The sequence below is a fragment of the Danio rerio genome, chromosome 14 (genome assembly GCF_052040795.2).
Source record: "Danio rerio strain M-AB ecotype USA chromosome 14, GRCz13ab, whole genome shotgun sequence".
Taxonomy (NCBI): Eukaryota; Metazoa; Chordata; class Actinopteri; order Cypriniformes; family Danionidae; genus Danio; species Danio rerio.
This window is the reverse complement of record NC_141034.1, coordinates 12,322,002-12,337,568: the sequence shown is the minus strand read 5'-3', so window position 1 is coordinate 12,337,568 and position 15,567 is coordinate 12,322,002. Positions and strand designations below refer to the sequence as shown.

Below are 15,567 nucleotides of genomic sequence, written 5' to 3'. Positions count from 1 at the left end.
AGTCAACTGTTGTAGGACATGGTCTGTCTCCTTTGAGTGGCCAGACATGGTGGTACTTTCATTAAGGATGTCATCAACGTAGATGAGGTTGCCTCTAACATACAGATGTTACTACTTCAATGTGTTCCTTATGCCGCCATTCATACCGCGGCGACGGCGGTACTTGATGCGCCAGCAGCTTTTGACCGCTGGGTGGCAGTTTAACCACAGATATTCAGCTTTGCCTTTTCACAACACTAAACAGACTTTTCTGTGCGTACCTTATGTGATCAGATGTGTTCAATTAAAATATAATTTTGATTTCGTTTTCTTATAGTGATAAACATGATCTTACCAGGGCTTAAAGTATTCCGGCACCATGCCGGATCTCCAGCGTGTGGCCGTGAGAGAAAAAAAAAATAGAGCTTGCACATGCGGTTTAGTTGGGGATGCTCAAAATAACTGATTAAGCAATAACCGAAAGGGTGCGTTTGTAACTGATGAATGGTATCAGTTAAACGATTAAAATATGCTTTATACATTTTTAAAGTTTGGCTGCATACGGGGCATCTGTTTAATGGTTTACTGACTGCCGCCAGTGTTTTATGCTCTGCTTATGCTTGCTCAGCGCGCTTTAAGTTTTGCCGTTGCGCGCTGTGTGCTCGAGAGGAAAAAGCGTGTTACCTCTGTTTCATTGTTCAGTCAAATGAAAGCACTGCAGGCTTTCTGTTGAGGTGACAGCGGGGTTTGGGTTGTCAATGTGAGTGCGATAAACTTTTAAAGACTCAGGAGAGACTTGTGGTCGCTGTTTCAAGTTATCCAGAGCTGTATTTATAGATCTTAAATATCACAATATTATTAAAATTACAATTATAACATCGACAGCAACTCGACTCGCGCACACCAGCTAATTCAGTCGTTTTCTAGTGACATACAAAAGAGGCTTATTTTTTTCTTGTCAACCATAAAAGGCAGCGCGGTACGTCGCGCGTTTTTGCAACGTAAAGGCGTGCGCTTTGTGATCGGCCCCTAAATGTACAACAAATATTTGTTAACTCTTGGGATGGTAACACATGCAAACACACGTTTCTACAGACACATTTTGCCAAAGAAGCAAAATGAAAGAAGGATATTTCTCGTCACAATTTCACACAGTGTTGACAATAACCAGCGCTGATGCAGATCACCTCTGTGCTGTATGGAGCCGCTTCATAAACTTAAAAAAAGCAGGCTGTTGATGATTTAGGGTGGGCTACAACCAACAAACCCCTTTTTTATTTATTTTTTTATTTTTTGAAAATTACAGTTATTAATAGTTCTTATATAATATCAGCTTTTAAAATAGCCTACAATCTACGAATCAAACAAATCCAAAGATTTTCTTGATTTTTGTATAATAATAACTCCGCACCAAACTGAGGCTTTCATTTTATAGCTTAAAACATGTATGCAAATGTATGCAATGTCATATGTAAGGGCTGTGACGGTCACCGTGACGACAATCACTCTAGAACACACATTTTCTGTTTTGTTGCCAAATAGCCTATACATTTATGAACATAACGTTAACTTAGACGTGATACAGCAAGTTCAAGTTCAGCCATGAACCTTGCTGGAAAACTTATATTACATCGCCAATCTGGAAACATTTTGGATTTGTGGCGAACGAGTAAGGCGAATCAATAATTAGGATGAAGCTATTTGTAGGGCTTGTTTAGAAAAATAAGTGTTAAATGGACAAACACGTCGAACCTCCATAGCCATCTGTGGTAATGTCACCCAGCCATGACATGCGGAGCCAGCTCCGGTGTCATCTACTGAACGCAAATGCCCAGCTAGTCAGCCAGGTATGGTAGAGAGGCTTTTTCAAAAATGGGCAAATACAAAAGAGAAACTGATAAATAGTAGACGTTGATGAGAAATGGAGCAGCATATTTGGTAGTTGAGAACGCGCCGATCCACAATGTAGAGCTGGTTTCCGAGAAATGCAGGCGGCAGAGCAAGATACTCTCTTTGCCACGGTTGCGAAAAAGTATCTGTATGGGCTACAGGCACACAGTCTCAGTGCTGCTGGAAACATTGTAATCTCAAATAAGTCTCCGCTTAAACCGAACAAAGTCAACATGTTAGTTTTTCTGGCAAATAATTTAAAATATGAATAGAAAAAAAGGCAGAGAGACGCAGTTTTTTTTCCAACATCTGACTTGTGTTGTTACAAGCCTATAGGCTAATATTTTTGTTCTTCGTTACTATTTATATTATTATTGATTAGTATTTGAGAAGTTTCTAAAATGTAACGTTTACTGTTTCAAGCAGTTAAAGTTATTTATTTTTTAACTAACCTAGGCTGTATTGTGTTGTTTTATCAACGAAAGTTAAAAAACAAACATGTTCGTTTGTACGAATATTTAGCATAATACTTTGGTCTTTTTTTATTTCTTAATTTTACATGAAATGTAAATTAACTTAGGTAGGCTACTTGGGTACAGGGGCGTAATTTGTTGGTAGTATACCGAGGAATGTTTAGACAGTAAATATTGTCATCATTATTTTAAAAAATTATAAATAAATAAATTAAATAAAAAAATAAATAAAACACCTTACGGAAAGGATGCAATGAAGGAAAAGCATGCTCTTAATCATTCTTCATAATCTGATTCGTACCCTATACATGCAATAAAAAGCAAAAGTCTAAAGCAAGAGGAGTTATTGATATGATATTAATGTTAGTTGTTAATATTAATGATCGTAAACACGACCTGCGTTGTATAATAAACGGCGTCATTGTGTCCTGTCTGCGATTTTTTTTCTCGTTGAAGAACAGAAAATTCATGTTGTCACCATCTTCCCAGCCAGGTTTTCATCCACAGTTTCCGCTTTTGTTTCTTCTCAAACAATAAAGTTTCGCTATAGCAGGCCCGGCGGCAGGATATCATAACTGAGGGCGCAAGGGCGCAATCCCATTGCACTTGACGACTGAATTTGGTCCTTTCTTGTTCCTTTTATTTAGGCTATTTATTAATTCATTACTTTGCATTACCGATATAGTCCTACTTTTTATAGTAATAATAATATGCAGTTTTGCTATTACCGATTTTATTAATGAAGGCAACGATACCGTTTACATTAATGCAGAAAGATAATGTTAAGCACCAAACAAGTGGTTTAAATTATGCTAGTCTCCTTATTTCTTTCCGTTTTATTTTAAACATTATAAATGTGTAAAGTTTTAGGTAAAGACGTCAAAATATGCCCACACATGCAAGCTAAACTAGATCATATCTGAGTCATCACGCTTTATTACTCAACCAAAATCAGTAAGGAAAAAATAAATGTTTTAAATTAAATTATATTTAAATGTTACATTAAATTAAAAAATAAATTTAAATGTTAAATGCCGTTTAAAAATAGTTTCTAAAATTAATGTGTTACTTGTGTGTAGCCAAACAGAAAGCCATGTCTACCTATATTATTCAGCCTGCAGCGCAAGAGGTGGATCCGCGGTAAATCCACACGCACTAAATAGCCTACCTTTTTCTTTTACAACACTGTAAACATAACTTCGCAGGTCGATCATCTTTAAACGCAAAAGACATTTTTAAGTGTCCTAAATTGACTGCTGCTGTAGAAGGGGATGTTTTTTTACATAACTGTAAACGTGTGCTTTAGCTATGCCAAAATGAAAGCAAATATTTTGTTCTGCGTTTTGTCAATTGTATAGCTTAATAATAATAATTAAAATATTAATAATAATAATAATAATGGATATAATAAATTATAATATTATTTATGGTATAGACATTTTTACTAGGCTACTTTAATATTAATCCCTAACTCAAAAACTAATGTGAAAATGAATGGCAGCTGTGCTAAAATTAATGTAACGGGAAATTTCTTCTGCGTTTTTCCCCTTTATAGCTCAATAGTTTTATTCAAAGAATTAGTTAAGCAAAACATGAAATAAATTAAACTGTGTGTCTTTGTGATATCCACTAGTCCAGTTTTCTCCAGTGTGAGTTTAGAGTGCGCCTCCACCGCATGCGCATTTATGCCTGCACCAGATCAAAGCAGGTGTAAAGTCCAGCACAGAGCGCGTTGTGCGTTCAACTAACAATACCCGCTCCACTGTCTCCAACACACAAATACTCGAACTCTTTATTTGTGGACTTACTTTTGATAATAGGCTACTATCATTACCTTTATCATGATTCTATTTTTATTTTTATTATTCAATTTTTTTATTTTATTTTCTTTATTATATGTTATATCCATAATTGTTCGCACTACTGCCCTTTTTGCACTGTCTTTGTACGCAGTGACGCTGCACTGCTTTGGCAATACGAATGTACAGTTATTTGTCATGCCAATAAAGCACCTCAAATGTGAAAATAGCCTAGGCAACAAATAACAAATCGGAGTCTAATAATAACAAATGCCATTTTCATTTTCATACACGTGTGGGTTTTGACAATATGTGTTTAATTAAGCTATAAAGATTAGCCTATCAGATGAAATGCATAGTGAAATATGAAATAAATGTCAATTTTGCTGAATAATTAATTAATCTATATCTTTAATATTTTTAAAATCATCTCGCTTCGGCCCAGAGAAAGAGGCGCGCGGCACCAGCGGACCTGTGCTTTCCCAAACAAAGCCGTACAGTAACTTGCGCTGAATATGCATAGTTTGGGGGGGGGAGGATATAGTAGTGAGTGTTTCCCAAAACCCCTATAGTTTCTCTGTCGCAGATCCATCATTTGAATCACGTCACTATTAACCCTGCTTTTATTTATTAAATGCTTCCCAACGCCGCATTTCTGTTGAGCGAAAAAAAGCTGCTGAAAATAAATAAAGTTATGCCAATGCCATTTTAATAGTTTCATGATAGTAGTAGCTGGTGTGCTTCATCTGCGTGATTCTGATTTGACATTCTTCCGCTAAACTTGCGCTGTCTTGGTGTAAATGGGCTATGAACTGTTGCTATTGAGGCTAAGGTGTAAATAGGCTATAGTTCTCTCTGCAACTTTCAGGTTTGAGGTGGGGGAAGTGGCAGAGGCAATTCAAATGAACCATCTCTAAAAATAAAAAATGCCACGTACGCGGCATCTGTGTAAAGATCATTACCTTATTTTATTATTATTATTATTATTGTTATTAATTCATTCTTTCATTCATTTTCTTTTCGGCTTAGTCCCTTTATAAGTCTGTAATTGCCACAGCGAAATGAACCGTCAACTTATCCAGCATATGTTTTACGCAGAGGATGCCAGGAGGGCCAGCTGGGGCTTTGGGGGGCGAAGTGAAAGGAGAGGCGGACTTTGCCCCAAGTCTGGGAAAGATGGCTTGCCGTCATTACACTAGTTTTCCGAAGGCACACATGCGCCAAACACATGAACAAATAAATTAATAAATAAGGGAAAGAAAACATCTAGCCTTATGGGTTGAGAGGTCTTTTTGATTATAATCGCCGTTATGTTTCCGTTTTAAATGTAAGGCTGTTGCATAAAATAATACAATTTTAATTTATAAGTGACTTTGCTGCGTCCCCCTGGATGTTTCAATAACGCATAATAATCTTTACACCATATTAAAGACACAGCAGACTAAAGGTTTTCGAGAGTTTTTGTCAAGTTTAAACAGTGTGTTTGTGCGTGTTTATATGCCTGCATATGTGTGTGTGAGAGATAGAGCAAATAAGCGCTCCCAGCTCTGGTAAGCTGCGAGCAGCTTCTTTCTTTTTGTTATTTATTTTGCAGATAATACACAATATGAATAAAACAGAAAGACATAAAACTTTACGTGTACCCTTTTGTAGACTTAAAAAAAGTGTCATATCTTTATAAAATAGCCTAAGCCATATTGAAATATAATTTAAAGAATTACAAATATCTGATATAATAAAATCGCATGAAATAAATAAACCATTATAAAACAAGCAAAAGCAACAAGGTAGGCCTTTATAGCCTACATAAATGAAACCTTTAAAGCCATATTAAACAAAGCCATTTTACAAAGGCTTTGTTAAAAAAAAAGATTTTATATATTCTCTAAAAACAGTAAACACCAGAGAAGGTTTAAAATATTATTTATTTATTTATTATTTATTTAGGATACGATGATAATAATCAAATCATGCAAACAGAGCATTTTTGGGGTGAGTGAACGCATGAACTGCGACCTTTTTTCAGTTAACCAAATGTGCAGTGCCACTTTAAAAACGGATCAGGGGAAACTACAAAAATAAGTGTGTTCTGTGTCCCCAAACAAGCATTGATGTTTTTATATGACGCGCTAAAATTGAAAAATGAAATTTACATGAAGAGCTTTATTAGTGAAAAGCTGCTGAGCGCAACGCAATATATGCTGTTTTATTACTCGCTCTGTGCTTAAATAGTCTACTTAACACTTTCCTTAAGATCACAGATACAATATGCAACATCTAATTCCGGGGACGTTCTGGGGGCAGGGTTTGCGTGTCATGCTGCAAGCTACTAGCCCGAAAGTGAAAACGCGACATGATTTCAGCCTCACTGATGCCCATTAACACCTAACAGACAAACTTTTGGTTATGAATAGGGGGAAGGGGTCTCCACTCTTTAAGTGTTTTTCATAAACATGAATACACAAAATCCAAAAATAGGACGGATGGCTTAACAAAACCTATGCGTTTAAAAACGAAACCGCATTAAATATGGGGCCTTATGAAAATGAATGTTTCTATGCACAACAACTGAACTTAATGTGTTATTTAAAATATCTATATTACGCTCCAAGCATTCGCCAAAACGAATATATTTTTACGTAAAAACACAGAACATAGCTGAATAGAGTGTTGCCTGCTTTAGACGATAGGTTATTAATTATATTATAAATGGTTATGTTCAGGTCAGTGAAATAATACCTTTAATAAATAAAATGGTGGGCCAGTAATTCCCTCGCTGTCATCAGTGCATGGGTTAATGAGCTTAGGAGAATTCTGCTTTGCATTTTTCTATGCATTACTAACATCACTAAACCAGACATTTGTTTTATAAGTTAACCAAATATTCGCGCAGATTCAGCAGTTTTTTTCTGACGCGTTTGCCATTCATGCCAGTCAGTGAAAAAAGAAGTAACTGTGGCCCTGTTTGCAGGTATTAAGATTCGTTTTCATCAATCTGATGCAACTTTTATTATTTACAGGACGTAAAAATGCAATTAAAAGTTTCAAATCAATGCAATTCAATTCAATTCAACTCAATTTATAAAAAGACTAGCCTATTTTATGTATTAAATAATGAAATATAACAAATTTCCTCTATTTCTGATCAGACCATGCATTTTAGACTATTTTACAATTGTAATATGTGCATATGCTTTTTTTTAAAATAACATTCGTCTAACAAATATTTTAGCACATCGAAAGTAATTAAATGACCTGTTTTTGATTAAAAACCTTTATGCAAAAGGATCAGAAATTGATCCCGCACGCGTAGGAAAATGCAGTTATGTGACACATGACATGCATGGCTCCTATGCCGCGTTTTTAGGATAAATTGGCATATAGGTGCTGCTTTGAATAGAATAAAACTATTTAAAAACACATTAAAAACTTCACAAAGCGTATCTTATGGAAAAACACCAATTGCCGGGCTCTGCTTTCGGTTTTGAAAGAATCAAGCAGCTTTAAAAATATATAATTTGCTGAAGAGAAATGACAGAAAAAAAAAGATTAAACATATCGGGACTGTTAAAAGAACATTTCTCTTTAATATATTCTTTCGACTCCGAAACATCAGCTAAGATTATGAATTACGGAGTGTCTCTATTGCCTGCTTCAGCAGTGCGTGGCTGGTTATGAATGAGGAGGCGGAGAGAATGCGCTGTTTAGTTTCGGCTTGATATATTTAAATAAAAACTAACACAGAACTGCTTTTAACGCTCAAAAAGTTAAACTAAAATGCACAACTCTTGTTGGTTGCACCCGCGGGATGCACAATAAACCTATCGCGCCATTATTTTAATTCTATATTCGTGAAGAATGAGCCATGAGATTGAGATTTTTGAAGGTGCTCTCCAGCGGCGAAGTTCCTGGCAGAGTAGCGGGTGAAAAAATGTGCATGCAGAAATTGAACAAGAGGAATAACATTTTAAATTATATAACAAGCATTGTATTCTTTCTAATCCCCGCCCAGTTTTAATACAAGTTGTGTTCTTCAATATTTGTGGCTGGGAAGTTTATTAAGAATATATTTATAATTATATATTATTAAATAATAACATATATATATATATATATATATATATATATATATATATATATATATATATATATATATATATAGAGAGAGAGAGAGAGAGAGAGAGAGAGAGAGAGAGAGAGAGAGAGAGCCATTACAAGTAAAACAACAACAACAAAAAACAACAATTTTACTTTAAAGAAAAACAGATGTTTTGAGAAAAAAAACTGAACAAAACTGAAACCAAATTATTAAAACTAAACTTGCGGGACTTTATTTATGTCCTGTGGCAAAATTATTTTTATTATACTTTAAGTTATCTGCTTGAAGTAGGCTAGGTCACATTTATCAATGGTAAGTTTTAGTCTAAGTTTACATCAATAACAATGTGCATTGTCCTTTACCATACAAAAAAGGAAGAAAAAACATTATCATACACCATAGTAGCCGCAAATCTTTTTAAATGCATTAAAAAAGCAAGCACATATCTTAGCCTTACCTTGAGTTTGTTCACATTCTGCCAGTATTAACATACATGCTGTATTTTATTACAGTTTATTTTGATGAATTAGGTCTAACTGACAGCTTTTTCTTCTTTTTTCGCGGTTATGCGGCATTATATTTCACACGCATATGCAAGGTGACTGAAATTGAAATTAAAATACCAAACATACTGAGCCATTAATTAAAAAACAAAACAACAGTTATAGCTTCTTTAAAGGAGAACATTGACGTTTTGAAAAAAAAAAAAAACTGAACTGAAACTAAATTATTAAAGATAAACCTGCGAGACTTAATTTATGTTATGTCCTGCAGCAAAATTTGTTTTATTATACTTTCAGTGATCTCCTTAAGGTAGGTCAATTTATTTATTTATTTATTTGCTTTTGATGAAGCAGCATTCAACTTAAGCTCTTTAGACCATGCCCCTGACCGTTTCTCAGTGTTTCGCCGCAATATCTTTAAATAAATAATTTATTTAGGCCTAATTTCATTATTAATTAGTTTTCATTATTTGTTTATTATTATGTACAATTGTTGAGACATAAAATAAGATAGTAAAATATAATCAACAACGAAAATTAAAACAAAAACAGAAATAAAAACATTAATGAAAATGTCTTGTCTTAGTCCTATCAAAATAGCAAACACTGAACATCTCTCTATATTTAGGCTAAAAGACTGCTTTATTTATTTATTTAAGACTACTTATTTGTACTGAATGTTTGTGCTTTCATGTTAGTTGTCTTTTATTTCTTCAATTCTATTTTCCAAAACTAGTCCTCTTTGCACTTAAAAAGTTTACAATAAAGTGTGTTAACAAATTTTAAATGATTAATGAAGGAATTATAATGCTTAGACTTATTGTTTAATCTCATTTACAATCACAGTAGCATATTTAAAGCTGCTGTAAAGGCTATTTCTGTCCGTTCGCATCCCGTCCCTTTGCGCCCCCTGGCGGCTCATTCACAAGCTGCTGTCATATACTAAAAACAGAGCGGCAGTTATTTCAAACGGCGGCGGTATAAGACGCGGCGGTAATAGTCACTTTGAACTCTCACCTACTGTAAGTATCGGGATATGCTTTGTTAAGGAGGGTGTTGCTTTCAGCTGGTGAGTTGGCCTAGCCGACGGGGCACCTCATGATCGTTTAGTGTCTGTTGTTCAAGGTGAAAGCTAGCTTATGCTGGTCATTTGGATGTACAGGTATCGCCCAGAAGGCGGGGACCACATCAAGTGTTGAGAAGATGGTTGGTCCTTGAATTCTGGGCACTTCCTTTTCCAGTGGTGTCATTGGCCCTTGTGACAATGGCATTTGCTGATTTAGCTTTTTATAGTCAGGTACCCTTTGCAGTGGCGCCCCCAGAAAATTTTCTTAGGGGTGGCCAGAAGAGGCCGCACCAAATCTTGGGGTGGCACACAAAAAAAATAATGAATTCAGTGTAATGTTATATATTTTTTTCTGGTAAATGAAATAATGTAGTTTTTATTCATTTGATTAATTCTACTTGAAATATTGCAATTCATTCTTTGAAATAATTCAGCAAGTACATGTGCAAACCAAATAAAAATCTATGTTTAGTTTAAAAACACTTTTCATATACTGTATAAATAACTTCTTTTTTTACGTGCCTTTATTGTACATCATGATATGCCATGTCTAAAATTAATGAAGATTAATGAGTTTATTATTCCCAGTGATGGGTTGCAGCTGGAAGGGCATCCGCTGTGTAAAAATGTGCTAGATAAGTTGGCGGTTCATTCTGCTGTGGTGACCCTGGATTAATAAAGGGACTAAGCCGAAAAGAAAATGAATGAAAGAATAATGAGTTTATTAATACCCCAAACAAATGAACAAACTGAACAAAAGGCATTACTATACATACTCACTATACCTAATAATATCATTTATCCATATTACTTTTTGAACCATTTTATTAATGCAGCTTCTTCTATTGATATACTGTAGCTTAAGGTAAATATTAAATTGCCATTGCTGTCTATTGAAGGTGTGTGCGTGCTGTCTAGGACGATCGGGGAGGGTAGTGGTGGTTCTAGTTTAAATGACACCCTGGGCGAACCACCCTATACACCCCCACCTCTCTTGAATTGTTAGATTTGTTATTCAATAAATATAACAATTTATTTATATTTATTCTAAATAAATACAAATAATATTAATATACAATTAATATTGTGAATAAATAACAGAAATCAGTCCTAAAAATTATTGGAAAACAACAACTGGAGTGATATGCCAACATCACTTAAGAAACCTTTTGCATGAAAATTAATTATGACAATTCTAAAGAATACAAAAAATGTATTATAGAATTATCTGTGGTCTTAGACCAGATCATGGCTGATAAATCATGTTATGAAGTCTTACCTCCCTGACTCATTATCCCTTCTTTCTGCTTTAAAGGCATGCTTAGTGAAAGTAACATCATCATCATATTATATAAACTTTAACCGACTTTCAAAACTCGCTGCGTGCCGACACTTCTACACAAAAGGCTGTTACTCCGGTTTCACGGCGCATGAGCGGTGCCTATTATGTCGGCGTGCATGCAAACAACCAACCGGGATTCACACAGGAGTGCGTGAGGCGCGCGGGAATGGTTTTCCGCGCGCATGCGTCAGTTTGCTTTCACCAGCATTGAACCAGAGGGGGAGAGCTACGTCAGTAACACCAACAATAATTTAGTGACTGCATTTTATTTATTTATTTATCTAAATATTGGGAATTTATAAGTTCATTTAAATCAATAATGTCAACCGCAAAATTATATTGGGGTGGCCAAAGGGGTGGCCACAGGGGTGGCCAGAGTTTACCGAGGGGTGGCCGTGGCCACCCCTGGCCACCCCTTGGAGGCGCCCCTGACCCTTTGACGTTTGGCTTGAGGACGGCCCAGATGGGTGCCGAGTAGGTGTTGTTGCGTAGACAGATGTCCTTTTCCCAGCATGGAGTTGGATATTTCCATGTGACGGTCAGTGGGACCTGCAGTCTAAAGAGTCTTTAGCGAGGGCACCGTTGTAGTCATACAGGATGTGCTGACGTTTGTCGGTTGGCATCATCCTGCGTGGCCTCAGCATGTCTGTTCTGTTGAGGAAAGTGCCCTGTCTTCATCCATGTTAATGATGGGGTGACAAGTGGCTGGGCACACGGCAAGGAGTTAGTCCTCGGTGAGCTCACTTCTGCCTACCTGTTTTTTGTTTACTGGTAAGACATACGTGGGTGTGGCGAGCTTGAATGGAACAGTATAGTCTATGTTTTCTAAGCTACCCTCTGGTGTCGTTGCATGTAGGGTGAGGCCAATAATTGGCCCAAGAGTTCAAAGTCATGGACCTCGTAGCTGACCAATCGTCCCCGTCAGTATTCTTTGGGTATTTTTGTCAGTTGCCATGCAGCTATTACACTAGACATATACTGTTCATGAGGACAGTTCAATATAGGGTATGGCTTCCAGGTTGAGGCCCAGTTTTATGCCTTCTGTTGTTGGTTGGAAGAACAACCCAATGTATGGTTTAGAGTTCGGCCTTTCGTATGGGGAGCCATATAGAGCACCTGTTTGTATAAGCTGGCACCACAGAGTCTTGTTTGCTGATGACAGAGCAGACCTCTGGCATGGTCTGGCCTGAGTGGGGCTTCTTGAGGGTGACAGCCATCGTTGTTGACTGTGAGAAGTGTGGGTGCCTATAACCGGTCGTCAAGGGTGTCTATATATATGCCTGAAGATGTATCAGGCTATTAGCTCCGATGTGACCATCGTGCGGCGGGGCCATGAGAGTTAGGAGTGGATGGGTCAACCATCCGCCGTTCCGGTTCAAGTTCAATGTGCAAATGCTGTTGGCAGTTGTCATGTGTGAGAGTTCAGCATTTGGATAGTAGTGTGTATGCTTGTTATTTGAACACAGGTCTGGGGTGTGTTCAGGCAGAGTGTCACACCGTGCGAGGCTGATGGCTGCTGGGTTGTCTGCTCATAGTGCAAGTACAGTGTCGTTCACAGTCCGGTTTTTCAACATTAAGCCCTTTGAAGCCTGGGGCAGCAAGCGTTGGGGTTGCTAGCTGGTTTGAAGGCTGCAGAGTAGCGACCTTGACCCCGCCTATGTTGTTGAGTTTGGGTTCCCGCAGGTTCCAGCGGTATCCCACGACCTTGGTGACCTGAAAGTCTGTTGGGGTTGACCTGTCGGCTGTGAGAGAGTTCTCGCACTCGGGCCCAGATTTTAAGGGGTTCAAAGTTCAAAAGAGGTTCAAACATATCCAGCAGATCTTTACCAATCAGCAGCAGGTATGTGCCCATTGGCGACGGGTACACGGGGTGCACTGCAGTCATGGGGACAGTCGTTACTTGAATGGGAGCGATGTATGTGAGTTGAACCTCAGTTTGGCTGTATGATTTGCACCATCAGCCTGCCTTGTTGGCATTTAAGTGTTCGGTTTAGTCTCTGAGCTCTTGCTTTGAGTTACTCAAACAGGGAAGATGACATTAATCTGAGGTCTGCACCCGTGCTGACGAGCGTTTCTCGTCTTTCTTTCATCTCCACGGTTACGGCCAAGTAGCGCGTCATTGCATTTCAGTCGGGTTCCCCAAGAGTTGAAGTGCAGGGGCCTGTGCAGTTGTTTGTACGCAGGTGTGGCTGGTTGGTGGGCTGTGGCTCAGGAGGTAAACAGACAACCAGACCAGTGTTTTCTGGTACCTGAGGTTGCAAGCATGGTGGCACTGGCTGCTTCTTGGGGGAAGCGTGATGCTGCAGTTAGATACATAGTCTTTAGCTTGGGTTGGACTTGCAGTACTCTGCGGGGATGGAGCAGAAGGCAGGTGTTCAGGGGGGGGAAAGTGGTTTTGGACCCCCCTCTAGTCATAAGGAGTCTGGCTTGACTTCTTGTAGGGCCCCTTCAAGCTTTTTAGCAGTTCTGCTGCTCATGACGCCACTGTGCTGTCGTTTGCTGTCAGGTTTTCTCTGGCATGTAACGAGCTGGATGCTGGTTGCTTGAGCTCCTAGCTACTGCAGGTTGGTTGTTCCTTGGTTGCTGTTAGGCTCCTTTTGGGCTGCTTGTGGAGAGTGGTTTGTCCCAGTGTGTCTCTAAGCATCCTGTCTGGTGTTGGGACATGCGCCTTCCTGGCGGTGTTGTCCTCTGCTAGCGGAGAAAGGCTTTAACTCACTGTTGGAAGTCTTGCGGCGAGAATATAGTTACTGTAGCAAACTATAATAATGTAGATTAAATTGCACTTATATTTACATTAATAATTTGTAACAAATTGTAATGTAGATTAAAGTGCTCGCATATCTACACCATTATTACTGTAATAAATTAGCTCAATTCTTCCCGATGTTCTTCCCGTGCCTTTTCCACGCTTATAATGTAGCAAGTTATGACATAGATTACTAGATGACCTAGATTACTGCACCATTATATATATATATATATATATATATATATATATATATATATATATATATATATATATATATATATATATATATATATATACATATATATATAGCAGATGAGCTTAACGGGAGAAAGATTCATTTGAACGGGGCTTCAAATGAATTGTCCAGTGATCGTTCGAGTGGACAGTCGAGTGTATTATTGCTATTGCTAAATAAAATAAAGATTAAAATAAAAAACAATTAAGTTTGAGCAGGGTAACAAGATCGAAGTTTAAGACATTAGATTCATAAATATACAAAAGCACCTTTCTTTATACAAAATTAAACTTTATTGCCTAATCTAACAGAAACTAACACATAACACAAACACACATTCAAGTGTAGAGAAGGGTAAAGAAAGTAAAGTAAGAGGTTGAGAGAATGTAATGATGGGAAAACCTCGGATTTTGTAAGAGCAAACCAAGCGAACCACACATAATCAATTTAACCCTTCTATTGTCTCTTTAGGGTTGAATTTAGTTTACACCAGTTCAGATGTAGGCAGAAAGTGGGTACTTGTGTATGTCCGTGATGTGAAGAAGCTCCCGTTGTTGGGCACATGGCTGGTTGGGTGTCCTTGCTCCTCGCGAGGTTTGAAGTGGGGTGGAGTCGGTAGTTTTAGGTTTGAAGTGGCAAAGGGCATAAACTTAACTTTTTAGTTAAAAACTTAGATTTTTTTTTTCATTTGATTGCATGAAATAACAGGTGTCACTTTAAAAATGTACACATCTAACTTTAAAATGAAAGCATTTCGTTTCTTTTCTAACTTTTTATGCTCCCTTAGGATGAAATAACTTGTGTTTGAAAACAAAACACCAAGATCCACATCTGTAGATGTTATTATTATTAGTTATGTGTATATGTCTGTTCAAACCCGCACCCAATACCCAGACTTTCACTCTGCTTCAAATCACAAGTACAGAATCCATTTAGGAAACTATTTATCACTATGGAGTGCGTCAGCTGACAGTCTTATTGTAGTATTTCTCACAAATGCTACGTGAGATCTGCTTCCTTTAAATCTGCCTGTTGTCTGATGCAGCCGAGGGAGGAGATTAAGGCACACAGAAAGGCACGTAGAAATGGTGGGCGGGGAGGACTAGCCTTAAAGGTGCAGTACAACAAAACTGCCACCTGGTGCAAAAATTTATAAAATAGAATCTTGTAAAAGACTGAAAAGAAACAAAAGACTGAAAAAAGGGGTAACCTAGGTGCCCTTTAAAGTCAAATTGGCAGTTTATGTATGAGGACAGCACAACTTAAAAAATTTTGACTCTATATATAGGCGGTCAGCGGCAGCTTCATGAACAGCTCTCCTCCGGGTTGCTCAATGAAACCAGCACTGGCCAACATAGTGTTGGTGGTTTTATGGCTAAATTTGACAGGCCTGGTGCCCAATCTTTATTAATTGCACATTCCACCAGTTAGA

General features: G+C 37.6%; 1 long non-coding RNA gene across 2 annotated transcripts in view; it reads right to left on the bottom strand.

Annotated features, from left to right (window-relative positions):
* Window positions 1-384: 384 nt before the first annotated feature.
* The window catches only part of LOC147840776 (uncharacterized), a 1,215,461-nt gene continuing 1,200,278 nt past the window's right edge, over window positions 385-15,567 (bottom strand). The window contains exon 3 of one of the 2 annotated variants that reach the window (XR_015507215.1): window positions 385-2,282. This is a non-coding gene — a long non-coding RNA (uncharacterized LOC147840776). The remainder of the gene's footprint in view (window positions 2,283-15,567) is intronic. The other variant, XR_015507214.1, reaches the window with a different exon arrangement.